Below are 22,796 nucleotides of genomic sequence, written 5' to 3'. Positions count from 1 at the left end.
ACATTCTACCCCCCCCACCCCCGTCCCCACATTCTCACAGTTAGAGAAGCTGGGAATTAAAGCAATCTAGCTGCCAAACCTGGGGAAGTAACCTCTCTGCCATCTGCCTTCCTTCCTGAGGCACAATTGTGGGCATCCCAGGTGGCCCAATTGTAAAGATTCCGCCTGTCAATGCAGAAGACACAAGAGACATGAGTTCAATCCCTGGGTCAGGACTATCCCCTGGAGTAGGAAATGGCTACCTGCTCTAGTATTCTTGCCTGGAAAATTCCATGAACAGAGAAGACTGGCAGGCTGCAGTCTATGAGGTCGCAAAGAGACAGGGCTGAGCACGCATGCATGCACTCTGAGGCACAATTTAATTGTGTGAAAGCTTTCAAAGTCACCTTCCTTTTGCTTCAGCTCAGATGTAGTCAGGAGGCAGCTGATCATCACGGCCACTCTGTGCCTTGCTCACGCCATCCTTCAGTGCCCTGGCTGTACTCTGTAAAGCCACTGTGAACAGAAAATTGGGTCTTCTTCAACCCAGATGCCCCCACCATCCTGCAGGGAGGTCACCCCTCGTCCATCGAACACTCTGGCTTCCTGGTTCCAAGGGAAAAAGAGCCTCTCAGGAGAAAGGGAGCATGGTGGAGTCAGGGCTGGAGCGGAGACTAAAGGGCTCCAGGGGCTTCTCTGTGGTTTCCACCTGTCACTGCCTTCCTCGCCGTCCTCTCTAGAGTCTCACTTCTCACTGCATACCTTTCCTGCCCAGGTCTCCTCCTGGTCTCTCCTCACATGACTCTACCATGTAGAACCTTCCAACGCGTTCCTGTTCTCCAGCCCACTGCTAACTGCCTGAACGCCTCAGCACTCTTGGTTCAGATTCCTGAGGTGGGAATCTGATTGGCCCGGCTCCCTTTATGGGCTGGGCCTCAGGTCATAGGCAAACAGTCAGCCTGAGTTGGCTCAGATGACTTTCCCGCTGTACTGGACACCAGGAGTGGGACAAATAGATCCGGGGAATGTCCCTCGGCTCTTTCAGCTGGGGCCATTTGTTGAATTGTTCCTTTTAGAAGACACAATGGCTAACATTTGTACTCTGCTGCTAAAACCTCCATGGGCCCTGAGGCAGGAACGTAGGCTTCTGGAGCCATTTATCAGTTCAGTTAAGTTCAGTTCAGTTGCTCAGTCATGTCCAACTCTTTGCGACCCCATGGACTGTAGCACACCAGGCCTCTCTGTCCATCACCAACTAAGTCCTGGAGTTTATTCAAACTCGTGTCCATTGAGTCAGTGATGCCATCCAGTCATCTCATCCTCTGTCGTGCCCTTCTCCTCCCGCCTTCAATCCTTCCCAGCATCGGGGTCTTTTCAAATGAGTCAGTTCTTCACATCAGATGGACAAAGTATTGGAGTTTCAGCTTCAGCATCAGTCCTCCAATGAATACAAAGGATTGATTTCCTTTAAGATGGATTGGTTGGATCTCCTTGTAATCCAAGGGACTCTCAAGAGTCTTCTCCAACACCACAGTTCAAAAGCATCAATTCTTTGGTGCTCAGCTTTCTTTATAGTCCAACTCTCACCTCCATTTATAAATAAGGGTTTTACTGCTAGAAATGATAACGTAGGGTAAACAGACTCTTGCTCCAATGGTCCTGTTCTCTTTCAAACTGCTCCCGCACCAAAATGTCTCTCTGCCTCTAAGAGCTCTCAGATGGCGACCTCTGCCTTCTGTCTTCTCGCCACACACAACCCTGGCCCTGCCACCTCTGGCACTGGCGTTTTTGCAGCTGTCACTGCCTCCCCAGGCTGCCTCTGCTGATCCCCTCAGCACACCTAAGCCTTGCGGTGATTTGAGGAACAACCATAGGGGGCATTCTTTATCCTAATTATGTCACCTGTTATTTAAGGGCATCGGCATGCTCTGACCTCTGATGGATTGGGGACCCTTGATTGCATCTGCTCTTCCAATCTGTCCTCTCCGGCCACTTTGCTCAGGACCCAGGCACAACGGTGTTGGAGAAAAGGGAGGCTGACAGCCTGGGGCACAGCTGAGGAGAGATAGCAGGTCTTTCTCTGCATCAGTCTCCGTTTGGTCACCTGGGGTTGAGTTATTTCCCAGGAAGTTCTGGTCTCTCAGGCTAGTAGACTTGGGACAGGGTCTGACCTGGCTTAGAATCCACTTGACAGGTGGCTGTCATGGGCACTGCCTCCCAGGATCAACAGGACAGAGGACTTTGGGGTGAAAAATACAACAGGACAAGTACTCTGCACCAGAACTCATGGGGAAGCTGGTAGGCAGTGGGCAGATCGGCTCTCAAGTTTACACTGGTCTCCTCTCTATATACGTCTGTCTGCCTAGGCTTGAGGTGATATATAGAAAAGGATAGAGCTGTAGGGAGAGGAAGTGGGGAAGAGATCGGGCCCAGACAACAGTGGACCTCGGGCAATGAGTTAAGCATTCACAGATGCTAGAGCACCAATTATCTTAAGGGTGATTTCTCTCTGGAAGCCAGTCCTTTACAAGGGACATAGCCTAGCCCTGTAGGTCAGCTGGGAGCAGATGGTAAGATTTGATGGGACACTTTAAGCACATTCTCAGGAGCCAAACTGAATGCATGGGAATCCTAGCCACACTCACCAGCTGTGTGACCTTGGACTGGTTAGTACAAGCCTTGGTTTCCTTATCTGTGAGACAGAAGTCACCAAAGAACATATCATGTCGGGGCACTGTGAGCAGGCCATCAGATAATGCACACAGAATGTTCAGAATAGCATCTTGCATGGAGCGCCGTGTTCACTGTCCTTGCGGAACTCATTGCCTCCAACAAGAGTGTAAGTTCCTCGGGGATTTCAATATATTTTTTCTCATGGTACATCAGTTTTGATAATTGGAAGATAAGTGAGTGAATGCTTGGAAAATAAACTTATTTACAAAGCTCCAGTGAAGAAGATCTTATTAACCGTGGTAAGATCTGTATGGTTTTATGTATTTGCTGAGGCTCATTCCTTCAGTGTGGTGGGCCAGGCCACACCCAAAACCACCTCCATCCCCATAAATCTACCCACAACTACAAACTCCATGCCCACTCCCCTCCCCACACTCTCCCCATCCCCGTAAACCTACCCACATCTGCACACCCCATGGCCACCGCCCTCCCCACACCCTAACCCACCCCCATCACCCGCCTCTGCACACCCTTGTACTCAACCTTCTCCCCCACCCTCCCACACATCCACACCCCACAAGCACACACACAGCCTCTCACTCACAACCACACCCACTCCCCCACAGATTTCCCTCTCTGCACACCCATCCTCACACACCACACACACACACACACACACACACACACACACTCCCATCCTGATACTACCTAAGGAATGCATTTTCCGTCTATATGCTTCTTTAGGGTAAGTCAGGAAAAGAAAATGAGCTTCCTGGCTGCTTTAGGTCGCCAACCCTCATCCCTTTCCATCCCACCTCCACTTTCCTCTACTTGTTGTTCTCTCTGTGAAAAGAACAGAGCCCTGGGAGGTGTGGACCTGAGTTTCTCAGGTGCCACTGAAATGAAGCCATAGTTCAGAGACTCTCAGAGTTGGAATCACCTTCAAGTTCCTCCTAACAGGGGGAAGCTCATTTCCTCTTTGGATCCCTGGACAGAAATGATTCCTTTCTCAGTCCCAGAGGAACATAGCTAGGCCTGCTATGGAGCAGCTCAGGCCTGTCTGGGATCCCCTCAGGGGAGCGTCTACCCACTTTTAGCTCATCTCTGCAGTGGTTCTCACATTGCCTCCACAACCGAGGGGAGAAAGCTCACTTATAGTTAACACAAATATTTGTTAAAGATATTTTGATTAATTTTTATTGCTTTATTTATGTGGCTGTGCCAGGTCTTAGCTGCAGTGTATGGGATCTAGTTCCTTGTCCAAGGATTGAAACGGGGCCCCCTGCATTGGGAACTTGCAGTCTTAGCCCCTGGACCACCAGGGAAGTCCCTGTTTAAAACATTTAACAAATATTTATATTCGAGGAATATAATTTAAACCTCACAGCACTGTTAGGATGGGTGACTCTCCATTTTACAAATGAGAAAACTGAGCATAGCAATGTTCACTGACTTGTCGGGGGTCACACACGACGGACATTGTAGAGCCCAAACTCAGATTTTTCTGACTCCAAAACTGCACCTTAAAATTGAAAGAGCCTCCCTGTAACCTTAGGTTCAGGGAACAGCTTTGCCATCACATGGCCTTATCTTCTACTGGTCTAGTGACACGCATAGCCTTTTCCTGTGATAAGCTTTGATAGGAAACCACATGTGACTTGGCAGCTCTGACTTTCTGGGGGAGATGCAAGCACTTTCTCTTGTCTCTGGCAAAAAGCCTCTCCATCCAGCCAGCCACCCACCCATCTGTTTACCTGTCTACCCATCCAACCATCTATCCATCCTCCTACCCAACTTACTAAAACCTCTCTGAGCACCAATTTATTTACCTATAAAACGAGGATAGTTAATATAAGGTTTAAGTGTTACAAACATGGTAAGTACCTGACGTATAGTGATGCATTAACATTTATTCCATGATATCTTTGCCTAGTTAAGGAGTCAGCTTCAGGGGGATGTTAATTCTTTGGAAGGTCCCACTCCTGCAGCCAGATAATGTTCAAAGAGCTCTGTCCTTTGATTCACGGCTTTGGGGACCTGGGGTTATTTGGATGCCTGTGTCCTTTTTATTAGATGTGTCTCTCTGACCTCCACAGAGAACAGCAAGAAAGTCCTTTAAAGGAAAACTGTGGGCAGGGGAATCACGAATGATGTAAACCAAAGTCAGCAGCAGCCTATAGGCTTCATCTTAAAAGAGTCAGGCGTGGGGTTGCGGGATGGGGGTAGGGACTGGAGAACAGGAAGTTTTGATTAGCTTCCCCTCCTTTCCTCCAGACTCCTTATCTCTCAAGAAGGAAACTTGTGCAACATTGAACTATAAAAATCCTCGGTTGCGGCTTTGATGTGCTTCTCTGTAAAAAGCTCAGCCTGGCCCTGGGGAAGAAGATGATGGAAAACTTAAGGTCTGGACTGTGGTGAACAAAGTCAGCGAGGCTGCAGCCCAGACAGTGTTCTGGGGGTGATGACCATGGAACTGGTTATGCCTGACATCTGTACAGTACTTTACAGTTTGCCCAGTTTCCATATGCGCCATCAATTCACAACCCTGTACATTAGGAAGGATAGGCATGTCTAGACTGTAGGGGATCAAAATACGCCACCTCAAAATACGCCACTTTGGCAGAAGGATGATTTTGAGCTGAAGACAATTGAGAAACAGCAGACACCAACAAAATCTCTCTGCCCTCAGACTCCGGGCTTCCCTAGTGGCTCAGAGGTGAAGAAAACACCTGCAATGCTGTAGCCATAGGAGACACGGGTTCGATCCCTGGGTCAGGAAGACCCCCTGGAGGTAGAAATATAGCAACCCTCTCCAGTATTCTTGCCTGGAAAATTCCATGGACAGAGGGGCCTGGCAGGCTATAGTTCATAGGGTCGCAAAGAGTAAAACACAACTGAGGCAACTTAGCAAGCATGCATGCCCTCACCCTCTATTTGCTTAAAAGTAGAACATAAATTTCTATTTGAAAAGGTGTCTCCCTCTCCTGTGCTAGGAAGATGAGGACCCCGGAGGACAACTTCTTAGCCTCTTAATTGCAGGAGACAACTCTATGCTCTTATCAGCTCCGAGATGGCACAATGAGGACTTTCCATTACACATCTTACTAAAATAATCCTTATCTTCCATCAGTTTCCCATGTATTTGCCTACGCAGGCTTTCCTTTGTCTTATTACTGCTCTACAAATTTATTGTTTTTCATTAAGATGCTATATAAGCCCCTTTGAGGCACTCATCATTGAGTTTCTCCCACATGCACGCATGCTGCAGTCATTCATAAGCTGTGCTATTTTTTTTCTTGTTTATCTGTCTTTCATCAGTTTCTGGGCCCCAGCTGCAGAACCTAGGAGGACAGAGGAAAAAGTTTTTTTTCTCCCTTTAGTTGTTGTTTTTCAGTCGCTAAGTCATGTCCAACTCTGGTCCAATGAACTGGAGCTCACCAGATTCTTCTGTCCATGAGATTTCCCAGGCAAGAACACTGGAGTGGGTTGCCCTTTCCCTCTCCAGGGGATCTTCCTGACCCAGCGATCAAACCCACATTTCCTGCATTGGCAGGTGGATTCTTTGTCTCTGAGCCACCAGGGAAGCCCCTTTCCTCCCCTACAATACCTATTATACAGATGAAGACACTAACCAACAATAACTAGCTATTCTCCAGATCACTGAGGCTTCAAACCTGATCTCCTGGCTCATAAGAGCCTCTTACCCCATTTTAGACTTCCTCTTTTCACAAGGCCCCTAGATACTGGGGAAGAGTTATTCCACCGTGTCTTAGGCAGTTATGACTTCCAAAACAGTTTGGAGAGACTGCGCTTAGTTTTTCCTTGTCTTTAAGTTTTTAACTAATTCATTCAAACTTGACTTTACAAGTACCTGCCCTGTGCAGGGTGCTGCCCTCCTGAGCAAATGCAGGCCTTTGCAAGTCAGTAGCTGAGGGGCGTGGTTGGGAACTGGCTGCCCTGGGAGCATCAGGTTACCCTGCCAATAACCTCCTGGAGGGAGTGACTCAGCAGCCCAGACCTAAAGGATAAGTCGAGGGACTCAGGCAAAGCAAGAGAGGGTTCTGGGTAGAGGAATCCCTGCCTGCAAACACCAGGATGCAAAGAGCGTGGTGAGTTTGGGGAAGTGAAGAGGTTCAGTAGCTGGGAGGGTGGAGTGGAAGCAGGAGGAAGGGGAACTGGGAGATGCAAGGCTGTTGAGTGGCAGAGGACAGAGGTCAGGGGACTATGTAACAGTGCTGAGGAGTTAGTCTTCATCCTAAGAGCAATGGAAGCCTTCGGAAGGATTTAGCTGGGGCCTCGGATGGTTACGACTGCATCTGACCGATGTGAGAAGAATGGGTTGGAAAAAGCAGGAAGTAAAGAGTTAAACCTGGGGGGTTTTGATTTTCAATATTTTTTCAACATATTTTCACTGCTAGATTGAGAACTCCTGGAAAGCAGGAAAATGAGTCAGAAATACAGTCCTGGAGTTGCCAGCGCTCCCACAGAAGCACATTTCTGGAAGAAACAAGCCTTTATTAGTATCGCCAAGCAGAGTCTTTGTAGATTCAGGCCTGCCCTCAAAGAGCCCACAATCTAGTGAGGCATATAGACATGTAAACTCTACCTTGGTGTCTGTACCAAGTCCTGCAGGAGCACCATGGGGGCATGGCTAGCTTCGCAGAGATCATGAAGGCTTCTCGGAGGAAGTGACATCTGAGCTGGGTCTTGAAGGATGGAAAGGAGTTTGCTGGGTGGCTAAGTTTTGATCAAAGAATAAAGATCTTAACTTTATTAAAGGATGATAAAGTGAGACATTAGAGTCACTCCTTGGGAGACATTTGTCAGGATGGCCCCATACCTGCATCCTTGCTTTATAGGTGATGCCTGAATCCCCCACCTCACCTCATCCCCAGATGCCAACCCAGCAGTGGGACTTCAAGACTTTTATCCTCTGACATTTTCTTCACATAAAAATGTGAAGGAAACTTGGTATAAAATTGCCATTAAGAGCAGATGGACCTGGCTTCAAATCAGGGTGCTGCCACATTGGCTTGTTAGACAAGTTCCCTTAAACTCTCTAGACCCTCATTTCTCATCTGTATAATGGCAGTAACAGCAGTTCCTGCATCACAACATTAATGGGTAGACTTCTGTACCAGGTATGATGCTCTGGTGTCTCATCTCCAAAACTCTCTGTATTCTGATTTATGATGATGAGGTTGGGTCACTGCAAATTGCATTTTTGCCAGACAGCTGACTTCTATTTGTGTTTTGCCAATGGGCTACACAGCTGGAGGGGAATGACGAGATTTACTCCTTACTGTCTGCTTCCTGTGGGTTTCCTGTCTGAAAGAAGAGATCAGGAAGGCTTCTTAGTGGAGGTGATATCTGAACTGGATAAGGATGGAAAGGGGTTTATTGGATGGTTATGACCATCAACCCAGCCATGCTTTTTCACCCTGGCATCAGTGAAACCTCCCCATAGCAGTAGCTGAAGCCAGTTTGCAATTTTTTTAACACAGAATTGGCTGCCTTACATCCAATCAGAGATGTCAGCACCAACCCAGCAATGCTCCCTCCTCAGTGGTCTGAGTTTCAGCTCACAGCATCCTTCTACTGAGCCTCTAAATTTTAATTATTCTGACCTTTTTCCCCTCTGGTCCCCCATCCCTAGGGTGATTGCTGCTTTCTGCAGTTGCTATCTTTGTTACACTTTATAGCTCTAAATTTACCTGTTCAGTTATCTAGTTAACAATGTTATTCCTAGCTAACAGTCCTTTATCTTGAATTCACTCTGTTCAAGTAACTAATGTGGTTTTTCTCTCCTGGTTTCACCCTGACTGCTAATAATTAATTAAAAGATACATTACTTTTTGAGTTAGTCCCCAACAAGGGTTCTCCTGCCCTGTGTTGCTTGCCCCAATAGAATTGGAGTTCAGTTCAGAAGCAAAGGAAATGTAAAACAGATAACTAGAAGGAAGCAGTGTTTAGCACAAGGAACTCAGCTTGGTCCTCTGTGAAGATCTAGAGGGGTGGAGGGGAAGGAGACTCAAGAGGGAGAGGATATATGTACAGTTATATCTGATCCATGTTGCTGAACAGAAGAAACCAACAAAACATTTAAAAGCATTTGTCCTCCAATTAAAAATAAAATAAAAATTAAAATGAAGCAAAGATAACTTTTGTTCTTCGATCAAAAATTGGAGAGATGTGAGCCTGTACTTTAGAGTACATGCTCCCCACAACAGGCTGTTGATGGGGCTGCTTCATAAGGTTCTTGTCAGTGGGGAGGACAGAGTTCTTATGGATCAGGCATAGCTGAGCTGCTTGCTGCTCCTGACTGAAGTGCTGGGTGCAGCATCTCTGAAGTGTGGTGTTGAGGGCGGCACTTCTGCACACAGCCTGCCAAGCTGAAGTGTTGAGTGCAGTCCTTTTGTATAAGGAACTGAAGTGCCTGGTATAAGGCCCCTCTGTGCATGCAGTACCCTGTGAGTGGGTGAAACTAGACTAAGCACAAAGGAAAAGGAAAAAAAATTAGACTTATTACCCAGATTCTACTTATGTTTCCTGAGAATTGTTCAATGATATATATGTGTGTGTGTGTATATGTATACACAGACTTCCCTGGTGGCTCGGATGGTAAAGCGTCTGCCTACAATGCGGGAGACCCGGGTTTGATCCCTGGGTCAGGAAGATCTCCTGGAGAAGGCAATGGCAACCCACTCCAGTACTCTTGCCTGGAAAATTCCATGGACAGAGGAGCCTGGTAGGCTACAGTCCATGGGGTCGCAAAGAGTCGGACACGACTGAACGACATCAATGTCAATGTCACATATATACACACAGCCCGTGTGTATGTGTTTATATGCATATCTAATGCTTCTTCTTATGATTCTTTATGGGTTCCTAATGTTCACTTATTCATTCATTTTTTTCAGCATATGTTGTTTCTTACTATGTGTCAGGCCCCATGTGAAGTATTGGAGTACAGAGTTGAATAAGCTACAGCCCAGGCCTCAGGGAGCATACAATCGGAGTGAAGGGGACCACCAAGGACAGGAGCCCATCCCAGGAATGCTTCTTGGCACCTCCTCCAGGACTCTCCCATTGCTGATCTCATTGCCCAGCTACTCCATCTCCCAGACCACCCAGAATCCTCATGCCCAACTACATGAGCATTATTCATCTGGCCCATTTTCAAATGCTTGTTTTTTGACAGACCTCCGGAATTAATACTTAGGGTAAGGTTGATGTGATACTAGCTTGTTATTATTATTTATTTGCACATCTTACCATCCTTAGCTGGTAAATTACTTGAGATTGATTTCTCCAAGTGGCTTGTTTCTGTATCAATGTATAGGCCTAGTACAGTGCCTGAGGGGCTTCCTAGGTAGCTCAGTGGTAAAGACTTTGCCTGCCAATGCAGGAGAAGCAGGAGACATGGGTTTGATCCCTGGGTGGGGAAGATCTCCCAGAGCAGGAAATGGCAATCCACTCCAGTTTTCTTGCCTGGGAAATCCCATGGACAGAAGAGCCTGGCCAGCTACAGTCCATGGGGTCACAGAAGAGTCAGACGTGACTTAGCAAGTAAATACCAACAGTGCCTGGGACATGATAGGATATCCAAAAAAGAGACAATAAATGAATTAATTCATCTAGTCAACAAATATCCCTTGAGCTCTTACTATGAAGCAGGCATTGGACTAGGTACTGGGAAGACAAGGACAAAGAAATGAACAGTGTCCCAGTTCCTAGTTGTCTGATTCGGGGACTGAAACCAGACAACCTCTGAGGACCCGGACCTTCACGGGGCTGGAAGTGGTTCCATCAACCTGGTACCACATGGACTTTCCAGCATCTCCGCTGCTTCTTTCCTGCTGAGCCCTCAGTGGGCAGTGGCAGCCGGCTGTGGCTTACCTTACATCCCGAATGCTGGTGGCCAAAGGCTATATTTAAGTAGCAAACATTTGCATTTTTAATGTTGACTGGAATTGGAAAGGCTGTGATAACCTTTCCAAATTGATATTGGTTTTTACATGATTGAACTAGGCCTCAGGCATTTCTTAAGTGGAAAATTTAAGGTATTTCCAATACCAGTGAGAGGGCAAAATCTTCTCAGAACCTTGCCCTGTTTGTATCCTCAGAAAACATCGCCTGTTTCCCCTGAGCACAGTCAGCACCTTTGCCTTGTCAGCATTTCAGGATCCTCTTAACCTTCACTTGGTCCCCTTCACCTTTATGAAGGGTGGACAGGGTGAAAATTGCTAGTCTTACATCCTTAGGGAGGAAATGGATTCTCAGACATGCAAATGGCTTACCTCTCTAATCTTACCCTCTAAAGGTGAAGAGGACCAAGTGAAGGTTAAGAGGATCCCTTTCCTTATCTGCAAGATAAGAATAAAAACCTGCTTCACAGGTTTGCAAATGTGGTCATCTGTAAAGAAGCTTACCATCCCATGCCTGATACTTGGCTAATGCTCACTGGACATTAGTTCTTTTTTTTATTGGTGTATAATTGCTTTACTTAGTTGTGTCCAACTCTTTGCGACCCCATGGACTATACAGTCTACGGAATTCTCCAGGCAAGAATACTGAAGTGGGTAGCCTTTCCCTTCTCCAGGGGATCTTCCCAATCCAGGGATCGAACCCAGGTCTCCCATATTGCAGGCAGATTCTTTACCAGCTGAGCCACAAGGAAAGCCCAATTGCTTTACAATGCTGCGTTAGTTTCTGTTGTAAAACAACGTGAACCAGCTATATGTATACCTATATCTCCTTCCTCTTGAGTCTCCCTGCTACTCTCCCACCATCCCACCCTTGAAGGTCATCACAGAGCCCTGAGATGAGCTCCTTGTATTATACAGCAACTTCCCACGAACCATATATTTTACACATGATAGTGTATATTGGACATTAGTTCTTATCCATCCCCTAGCAGTTACTTGTCTAAGGCAACCCATCAAAATAAGTTGAGAACCCTAAGCTCCTGGCTCCCACTCTCTTTCCAAGAGACCCATTTGACACAAATAGGTTAAAGCACACATTTTTGGCTGAAAAGCAGAAGGTCTTATTTCCATCTTCACTCTATTCTGACTCCTCTCATTAAAAATATATGCCATAACAGCCTATCTGAAAACTTCTTGGCATCCATATTTCCCTTCTCTGTTTTCATCGTAGTCAAAGTTGCTGCATAGTCCAATATGGTAGCCAAAAGCCACATGTGGCTATTTAAATTTAAATTAATTAAATAAAATTTAAGATTCAATTCCTCAGCCATAGTAGCCATATTTCAAGGGCTCAGTGACTCCATGTGGCTAGTGGGTACAAGCACAGAGACAGGTCATTTCCATGATCACGCAAAGCAAAATTGGAAAGTTCTAAGTGAAAGAGAGAGAGGAAAGAGAGAAAAGAGAAAGAAAAGGAGAAGGAGAAGTGAGGGGGAAAAAAAAAAGAAGTGAGGAGAGAAGAGGCAAATTGGTTTTCCAGAGTATTCCTCATTAGTGCACATCCCTGCACGTGTTCATCCAGGCATGGAAATCAATGTCTGTGTATTTGCACATTCTAATGGAAGAGGGAAATTTTCTTCTTTGAGAGAGTCAGTGCCTGAGAACTTTTTTGTTTGTAAGTTTTGTAAATTTATTTTGGCTCAATAAATGTTATCATTTAAAACTTGGATGTGATCCTTTCATTCTCTGCTCTGAATAAGTCTGTGGTCCTTTGGGGCCTGCCAAGAAAGCCCCATATTTTCAGCATGTCTCCAAGGTCATCATGATTTACTCTCCCTACATCCTGTACCCATTCACTGTAGACACACACAGGCATTTGCCCTGTCTTGCCTGACAATCACCTTCTCCGGTGCACCTTATACTCTATACTCCTTGCCTAAACTCTTACCGAGCCCACTGCCTGCAATGCCCCAAAAAGCATCATCTCCACCTATAGACATTGGTCAAAACACAGTTCAAATGCTTCCTCCTCCTTATGCTTTCCCTACTTCTGCAGGTCTGGTGTCCTTCTATGTCCAGGATTTTATGCATGTTCTTCCGCGCCTTTGCCCATGTCCTTGTAACCATGTCTCTTTACCATATCACCTCACAATGGTGATGCTCAAACTTTATATGGAGGAAAAATCAATATTTCTTTGTTTAGTTTTTGTAAATATCCCATCTATTGCAGATGGATCATTTTGTAAAGTAAAATGAAATTTTAAAAAGAGACATATAAAATATGAATCTTAATTACTGTATTGTTAGGTTCAAACTGCTATGCAAATGTTTCTAAACTCTGACTCTCAATTTCTGTCTTTCTCTCATCTTTGGCCAGTAACAGTTTTCAGGCCACACTTGGAAAAGCAGTGCCCTCCAGCCCCAGCTTGAAGTCTCTGCATGTGGCCCTCTCTTGATATGCTTTATGGAATTCATTGGAAACTTTCTGTCAGTGTTCCTCCAGTTGTCTAGGGATGCACAGAGGAGCATTTTTGTGGAGATGACGTTAGAATGAAGAGGCCCCTCTGTGTGATGATGCCTGCAGGCTGATTTGGGTGAGGACACCAGTTCTAGTGTCTAAGTAGCTTCATGACCCTGAACTTCTTACCTGAATGTGGCCTTGACCTGAAGCTAGAGCAAGGTTCTTTAACTCTACTGTGCTGCGGCCTGCGCCAAGAGTTCAGGGAAGCCTATGGATCTCCTCTCAGAATGTTTTAATGTTTGATGTTCTAAGTGCAGAAAATAAAGTCCCAATTGTTAAAATGTATGCTGTACAGTGTTTCTTTGTTAACACATTAAAATAATATCTATTTGTATTTCATTGTTTAGTAACATGTAGCTTCCACATACAGGCTCAATCCTAAACAATCAATGGATCACTGAAGAAATTGAAGAAGAAATCAGAAAATACCTGGAGACAAATAAAAATAAAAACACAGCAACTCAAAATCTATGGGAGGCAGCAAAGTTGTTCTAAGAAGGAAGTGTATACAAGCCTTTCTCTGGAATCCAAAAAAAATCTCAAACAACCTAATCTTATACCTAAAGGAGGTAAAAGAAGAACAAGCAAGACCCAAAGTTAGTAGAAGGAAAGAAATCACAAAGATCAGAGCAGAAATAAATGAAATAGACACTTAAAAAGCAATAGAGGGCTTCCCTGCTGGCTTGACTCATTAGAAAAGACCCTGATGCTGGGAAAGATTGAAGGCAGGAGAAGGGGACAACAGAGGACAAGAAGCTTGCATGGCATCACTGACTCAATGAACATGAATTTCAGCAAGCTCTGGGAGATAGTGAAGGACAGGGAAGCCAGGCATGCTACAGTCCATGGGGTTGCAACAAGTTGAACATGACTGAGCAACTGAATGACAACTGGTGGTTCAGCGGTAAAGAATCTGCCTGCCAATACAGGAGACACGGGTTCAGTCCCTGGTCCAGAAAGATACCACATGCTGTGGGACAGCTAAGCCTGTGCCCCACAACTATTGAGACTGTGCTCTAGAGCCCAGAAGCCACAACAACTGAGCCCCTGCACCACAGCTACTGAAGCCTGCATGCCCTAGAGCCCATGCTCTGCAACAAAAGAAGCCGCTGTAATGAGCAGCACTCACAGGGCAACTAGAGATGAGCCCCCACTCTCCACAACTAGCGAAAGCCTACGTGTAGCAACGAAGACTCAGCACAGCCAAAAGATAAATAAATAAAATTATTTTTTAAAAAAACAATAGACAAGACCAATGAAACTAATAGTCGGTTCTTTGAAAAGATGAACAAAATTGATAAACCTTTAACCAGACTCACCAAGAAAAAAGAAAGACTAAATCAATAAAATCATAAATGAAAAAGAACTTACAGCCAGAACTAAAGAAATATTGATACAACCTGGGATAAATGGACACACTTATCAGAATGACTATGTCAAATATATCACAAAGAATGAATGTTGGTAAGGGTGTGGAGAATAAAGAACACTTATACACTGTTGGTGGGAATATAAATTGGTACAGCCGCTAAGGAAAACAATATGCAGGTTTCTCAAAAAACTAAAAATAGAACTACCATATGACCCAACAATGTCACTGCTAGGTATTTATCAGCAACAATAGAAGCATTAATTCAAAAGATACATGCACCCCAATGTTTGTAACATCACTATTTATACTTTCCAAGATATGGAATCAACATAAGTGTTCATCAACAGATGAGTGAATAAAGGTGTCAGACACACACGCATACGCACAATGAAATACTATTTATCCATTAGAAATAATGAATATTTGCCATTTTCAGTAATGTAGATGGATGAGGGTATTATGCTAAGTGAAATAAGTTAGACAGAGAAAGACAGACACTGCACAATATGACTTATATGTGGAATTTAAAAAATAAACTTTTGTGAATATAACAAAAAAGAAACAGACTTACAGATATAGAGAACAAACTAGTAGATACCAGAGAGGGGAGGGGCAAGATAGAAGTAGCAGATTAAGGGGTACAAACTACTATGTACAAAATAAATATGCTGCAAGGATATATAGTACAACATAAATATTTTATGATAATATAGTGGAATATAGCCTTTAAAAGTTATAAAATACTATGTAGTGAGCCTGAAATTTATATAATATTATATATCAACTATATCTCAATTAAAAGAAATAATAATAATGATATGTACTGATGGGCAAAACACTTACTCTAATTCGGTATGAGTATAAAACTACATTTCAGGTTATCTACAACAGCTGTACTGTGATTTGAAAATACCTGTGATTTCTATTGTGACTGTCACAGATATTGCTATTTCTACTGTGATTTGTTTCTATATTCATGATTGAAGAAACTGTTCAGGTTCATTTTGAGAGTAAAGAAAATAAAGATGGTATCAGCTAAGATCCAGAAAAAATGTTTCCTAACTTGTTCATTCATTCATTCAATAAATATTTATTGAGAAATTACTGTGTGCTATGCATTATTCTAGACAAAGTTTCTGCCCTCATTGAGTTTTCATTGTTGCTGTGAGTCAGGTAACAAGCAAATAATAGAGTTGATTCTCATTATTTTTAGTAGTTATGTTGTAGAAAGCCACCATGAACACTGAATTAGTGAATATGTAATCATTGCTCCTAGTATTAATAAAAATACAGGTTGGGTTCCTGTGAGCCTCTGGCAACAAAATTTTCATCAGTAGATCAATGGGTCAACCTTGTTTCATGTGTGTTTCTGTTTTCAGACAACTTGCGTGCCTGCTCAGTCATGTCTGACTCTTTGTGACTCCATGAACCATAGCCAGCAGGCTCCTCTGTCCATAGAATTCTCCAGGCAAGACTACTGGAATGGGTTCCCATTCCCTTCTCCAAGGTAACTCCCTGACCCAGGGATCGAACCCATGTCTCCTGCATTGTACTCAGATTCTTTACCTTCTGAGCAGCCAGGGAACCCCTTAAAGACATCTTATGTACGATATATTGTTGATTCATTAACTTTACTCTCATAGCCAACAGTACTGTAACTTTTAACTGTAACCAGCAGTGTGAACTGTGACTTCCCTGGTGGCTCAGACCATAAAGCGTCTGCCTACAATGCAGGAGACCTGGGTTCGATCCCTGGGTTGGGAAGAACCCCTGGAGAAGGAAATGGCAACCCACTCCAGTACTCTTGCCTGGAAAATCCCATGGATGGAGGAGCCTGGTAGGCTACAGTCCATGGGGTCACAAAGAGTCCAACATGACTTCACTTTCACTTTTTATCAGTGTGAATAGAGCCTATCTAACATAGGTATTTTCTTACAGGCCTGTGACAGCCTTCTTTACTTAGGACACTAGACAGCACTTGTTTGTGGGCTATTTTAAACAGAAGAATCACCAACAAAAAGCATAAACATACAGAAAAAGTGACACTAAATATATTGTGAATAAACATACCTGTTTATAGAATGAAATAAAATGAGAAGACAGAGGCAGAGGGAGTGAGGAAAAGGGATTGCTTTGACAGCCATTTTTGATAGGCAATTGACAAGACTTGGGATAAGCTTTCTCTCACCTTTCGGTTCAGATTATTCTCTTGGAGGGCTGGAGGGGGCCAATACGGTGCAGAGGTTGGGGGACTGAAGTTTCAAGTTTGGATGACTAAATAGGTGCTGATGCCACTCATTGAGACAGGCAATACAAAAAGTAGAATAAGGCAAAAGGATGTTTTGGAGGTTCCCAGGAGACAACTAAGAAGATACCCAATTTCAACCACAAATATGTCTGAAGCTCAGGAAAGTGGGTTTGAGTTATCAGGGTGTAGGTGGTAGAGGAAGCCATGTGAATGGAAATCAACCAGCAGGCTGGTTGAGAAAGTGAGGGTGGCCCACACCAAGCAATTGGAAACCAGCAACTGATAAACTGGATGTGAAAAATGTCCATATGAGTGACAGAAATAGTAATGTCAGGAAGAAGAGATGAGTAACAGCTGGAATTGCTAAAAGAAAAAACAAAATTCTTCCTGGAGTAGGTGGCTTGAACAGATAGCAGGATGTGTAGGATTAGGGGACCAAAAGGAGGGTGTTGCTTGTGGGAGAGAACAGTGGGTGCAGCTACAGGGCAGGAAGGATGCTAGTCTCAGAAGTACATTCCCCACAGTGGTGAAGCCAGAGAAAGAAACAAAAAATCACTGTAAAACCATTTTGAGGAAACTGATCACCTTGTTTGCCCCCGGGGAGAGGAACTGGAAGTCTAGAAAGAAGGGTGCAAGAGGTATTTCTTTATACATATTTGCATCTTTGGGATAGTTTTATCTTGTACACAAATTTTTATTTTAATTAATTATGTCAGTGGTCTAAACAAATCATCTGGGGAACTTTCCTAGTGGTCCAGTGGTTTAGAATCTGCCTCCAATGCAAGGAACTCAGATTTGATCCCTGACTGGCTTCCCTGATAGCTCAGTTGGTAAAGAATCTGCCTATAATGCAGGACACCTCAGTTTGATTTCTGGGTTGGGAAGATCCCCTGGAGAAGGGATAGGCTGCCCACTCCAGTATTCTGACCTGGAGAATTCCATAGACTAGTCCATGGGGTTGCAAAGAGTCAGACATGACTGAGCGACCTTCATTTTCACTTTTGGGGAACTATTGAAGGCAGGAGGAAAAGGGGGCACAGAGGATGAGATGGTTGGATGGCATCATGGACTGGATGGACAAGAGTTTGAGCAAGTTCCAGGAGCTGATGGATAGAGAAGCCTGGTGTGCTGCAGTCCACTGGGGTCACAAAGAGTTGGACACAACTGAGTGACTAAACTGAACTGAACTGGGGAATTAAGATCCCACTCATCATGGGGCAACTAAGGCCACTCACCACAACTACAGAGCCCATGCACCACAATGAAGAGCCGTCATGCTGCAACAAAGACCCAGCGCAGCCAAAAATAATAACAAAAATCAATCAATCATTTGGCTTTGGCAGAGTAAGAGATGAGTCTGGTGCAGAAAGGAAGCTGCTGTGGAACACAGGGAGCCCAGCCTGGTATTTTGTGATGACTTGGAGAGGTGGGAGGGGGGAGAGAAGCTCAAGAGGGAGGAGATATATATATATAATTATGGCTGATTCACGTTGTTGGATGGCAGAAACCCACACACTATTGTAAAGCAATTATCCTCCAGTTTAAAAAAATTAAAATAAGGGAATCAAACAGATCCTATGTCTAAGGGTTTGATTCCCAGCTTGCCTTATAGGCAGGAGAGCAGGACAGCCTATGAAAATAGGACTGGCTGTAGCTCTGAGCCTCTGTCCTGGGGCAGAGGAGCCAGGGGGCATCTTTTACATGGATTTGGTCACTGGGGAAGTTGAGTAAGTGAATATGTCCTCTAGAAAACAAATGAGGACAGGATGAGAAGTAGTTGCGCAGCAGATCTGGACATCTTCCAGCGACATAGACCCCAAAGTTGGGTTGATGGATCAATGCTCGATTCTAATCTCAAAACTTTCTCTTCTTATTTGTGTCCAGGGCTAGGTTATGCTGCAGTAGCTGTGCCAACACCTCAACGGCTTGGCACAGCAACAAATCTTATATAGAGTTTTTATGAGAATTAAGTGAGATGATCAGCAGCAGCAGCAGCATTCAGCATTTTTGAGGACTTTTTTGGGCTATATTGCTCATATAATATAGTCATCATAAAAATTGTATAATGTGGTTTCCATTATTCTCCAGGTTTTCTATATGTGGGAAAATAGGCACAGAGGAGTTAGTTGATTTGTTCAAGATCACACAGCAAGAAGGAGAAACTGGCTAGTTCTGGAGTTTAAGCTCTATGTTAAAATCTTCATTTAGTCCAGGGAGAGACACATAGCATCAGTAGGTTAGGCTAGGAGATGCTGCGGTGACAAACAGTGCCAAATCTCAGTGGCAAAGCACAGAGAAGTACATTTCTCCCTCTTGCTACACGTCTAGTGCAGAGTGGCCAGTGTGGCTCACTGTAGTCATAGACACAGGAGATGGAGGTCTCATCTTCTGTGTGCTTCTGCAGTCCCTGAGCCTGGAAAAGGGAAGGGGAATCTCTTCATCCAATGTGACACACATCGTTTCTGTTCATCTTTCATTTGCCAAAGCAAAGGCAATGGGGGAATGAAATCTGACCTCATGTTCTGAAGCAAGAACCATAATTATCAGTAGCCATAATGATTGCACATAGGTGCTCCTTTCGTGTTGATTGAATTGAGGTTAAATGACCAGATCTGACCATACTGAGTGAACTCCGTCTCACTCAGCTCAATTCATTAAGTTTTTGAGAGTTTTCAAACACAAGCACTATTAATTCTGCACAGAAGGCCACTGGAGAACCACTGCATCACTAATTCTGCATGTCATGCATTTCTCTGTGCAGTCTGCATGATGCCAGGAGACCACAAAGGGTTCTGGTTACAAGAATCAAATATTCCTGGAAAATGTAATTACTGTCTTCCAACCACTGTCATTCAACCCCTTGCTCCATCCCACACCATCCTTTTTTACTCTTGCTCTCTAAGTGTTCCTCTTGTCTAAGTCCTCTGTGAACTCATGAGGCACACACAGGCACACACAGAAGTATGGTAAGCTCGCAAGGTAAGCTTTAAAGTGAGCCATTTTAATGTGTGCATTTCAGGGGCAGTAACTCCACTCACAATGTTGTGCAATCATCATTACTATCTATTTCCAAAACTTAACATTCAGTTCAGTTCAGTCACTCAGTCGTGTCCGACTCTTTGCAACCTCATGAATCGTAGCACTTCAGGCCTCCCTGTCCATCACCAACTCCCGGAGTTTACTCAAACTCATGCCCATCGAGTCGGTGATGCCATCCAGCCATCTCATCCTCTGTTGTCCCCTTCTCCTCCTGCCCTCAATCCCTCCCAGCATCAGGGTCTTTTCCAATGAGTCAACTCTTCGCATGAGGTGGCCAAAGTATTGGAGTTTCAGCTTCAGCATCAGTCTTTCCAATGAACACCCAGGGTTGATCTCCTTTAGGATGGACTGGTTGGATTTCCTTGCAGTCCAAGGGACTCTCAAGAGTCTTCTCCAACACTATAGTTCAAAAGCATTGATTTTTTGGCACTCAGTTTTCCTCACAGTCCAACTCTCACATCCACACATGACCACTGGAAAAACCATAACCTTGACTAGATGGACCTTTGTTGGCAAAGTAATTTCTCTGCTTTTTAATATGCTATCTAGGTTGGTCATAACTTTCCTTTCAAGGAGTAAGAGTCTTTTAATTTCATGGCTGCAATCACCATCTGCAGTGATTCTGGAGCCCCAAAAAATAAAGTCTGACACTGTTTCCACTGTCTCCCTATCTATTTCCCATGAAGTGATGGGACCAGATGCCATGATCTTAGTTTTCTGAATGTTGAGCTTTAAGCCAACTTTTTCACTCTCCTCTTTCACTTTCATCAAGAGGCTTTTTAGTTCCTCTTCACTTACCCCCAAATAAAAACCCTGTACCTATTAAACAATCACTTCCCATTAAGGTAGAAATTTTTATTTTCACTTTAAAGGCAAGGGTACTTAAAATTAGATCCTATGCCCGAGGTCATCCAGCAAACAAGTAACAGAGACAGGATTCCTGACTTTAAGGCTCATTATTTTCTTGCTACATTCTGAAGCCTCTCTATCATCTAATCACTCATAGTAGGATGATGCCAACCATCTCCTGAAGGTGAGGTGCAATTCCTAAACTTGCCAGTTCCCTCAGCAGCCTGGAGAATAAACCACCCTTAATTCCCTCAGCAACATTCTACAGATGTTACTCAACACCTGTTAGGTGCTGGAAATTTAAAGATGAGTGCTGCAGTAGTTCGCACACAGTGAAGTTAGGCAGAAGCTGTTCATTTTCTCCACAATTTTGTTTCTTTTCTTCTTCAGTTTAAAAAAAATCAGATTTTTAGCTGAGCTAATGGCTCCCAGAAATAAGACTACTCTTCTGAGCTCTCTAGCATCTGGCTGCAGCCATGTGACTAAGTCAATGAGATACAAGCATAAATGCTATGTGAAACTTCTGGGGAGTGTTTGCAGAAAGAAGGGGCATATTTTTCATCCCTCACACCGCCTTCACTGCTTCCTGCTGGCTATAGGTCACGCTGCATCGGCTGGAGCTTGGGCAACCATCTTGGATCACGAGGTGCAAGTTATTGACTGAAGATGGAAGAAGCTTTAGTCCTTGACACAAAGGAGTGCTGTATCACCCCCTCAACTTCATGTCTCTCCTTCATAAGAGAAAGGAAGCAAGTTCCTATATTAAATATATCTGTATCTCTTGCTGCATAACAAACTACCTCAAACTTAGTGGCTTAAGACAACAATTACCAAATGTAGCTCCTGGTTCTACAGGTCAGTTGGGAAGCTGGAATATTGGCTGGAACTGGGTAGTCTAGGCTGCCTTTACTTGTCTGCTGGGTCTCAGGGACCTCAGCTGGGATGGCTCACATTTGCTCCTTTTGGCTTATCCTACAATAGGTCAGCCTAAGGGTCTTCACATGGCAGTCTCAGGGTTCCAAAAAAGGGAAAAGCAAGTCCCAATATGCACTTTCTTTTCAAATCTCTGCTTGTGTCATATATACTACTGTCTGACCGGATTACTCAAAGACACAGAGCAGAGGGTGATTGGTTGGAGGCCATTACTACAACTGTCTCCATTGTCTAAGCCACTGGTATCTGGGGACTTTTCGTCACATGCATCTGAATCTAGTCCTACTTCGTATTGGTGGTGGGTGACAAACTTTGAGGACTGCTATATTCACATTCACCAGTACATGAGTATAAAAAGCATTCATAGTATTTTTTAATGTAGAAAATACAATGACTTGAATGATTTGCACTTATCAAAATCATTTTAGTGCTAGTGAGACTTAACCATTGGATGGAAAAATAACAGAACTATAATTTTATTTTAAACTAATGTTACAAAAACATGAAAAAGTTACTGACTGGTTTTTGTTGTAGCTTTTGTTTTAATGATGATCAAAACCAAGAACTTTTAAAACTTTATTTTTATTCTTTTCTTTTTGTATTTTTTTTTATTGAAGGATAATTGCTTTACAGAATTTTGTTTTCTGTCAAACCTCAACATGAATCAACCATAAGTATGCATAAATCTCCTCCCCTCTCTCCATGTCTATAAGTCTATTCTCTATGTCTGTTTCTCTAATGTGTGCTGGGCTGTGCTTAGTCACTCAGTCGTGTCTGACTCTTTGTGACCCCGTGAACTGTAGCCCACCAGGCTCCTCTGTCCATGGGATTCTCCAGGCATGAATACTGGAGTGCACTGCCATTTCCTTTTCCAGGGAATCTTCCTGACCCAGGAATCAAACCCAGGTCTTCCGCATTGCAGGCAGATTCTTTACCCTCTGAGCCACCAGGAAAGCCACCATTTCTCTATTGCTGCCCTGTAAATAAGTTTTTCAGTACCATTCTTCTAGATTCCATATATATGTATTAGAATATGATATTTATCTTTCTCTTTCTGACCCACTTCATTCTGTATAATAGGTTCTGGGTTCATCCACCTCATCAGAACTGACTCAAATGCATTCCTTTTTATGGCTGAGTAATATTCCATTGTGTATATATACCACAACTTCTTTATCCATTCATCTGTCAGTGGATATCTAGGTTGCTTCTGTGTTCTCACTATGGTAACTAGTGCTGCAGTGAACAATGGGA

The sequence above is a fragment of the Muntiacus reevesi genome, chromosome 1, assembly GCF_963930625.1.
Source record: "Muntiacus reevesi chromosome 1, mMunRee1.1, whole genome shotgun sequence".
Taxonomy (NCBI): domain Eukaryota; kingdom Metazoa; phylum Chordata; class Mammalia; order Artiodactyla; family Cervidae; genus Muntiacus; species Muntiacus reevesi.
This window is presented reverse-complemented; position numbering follows the sequence as displayed.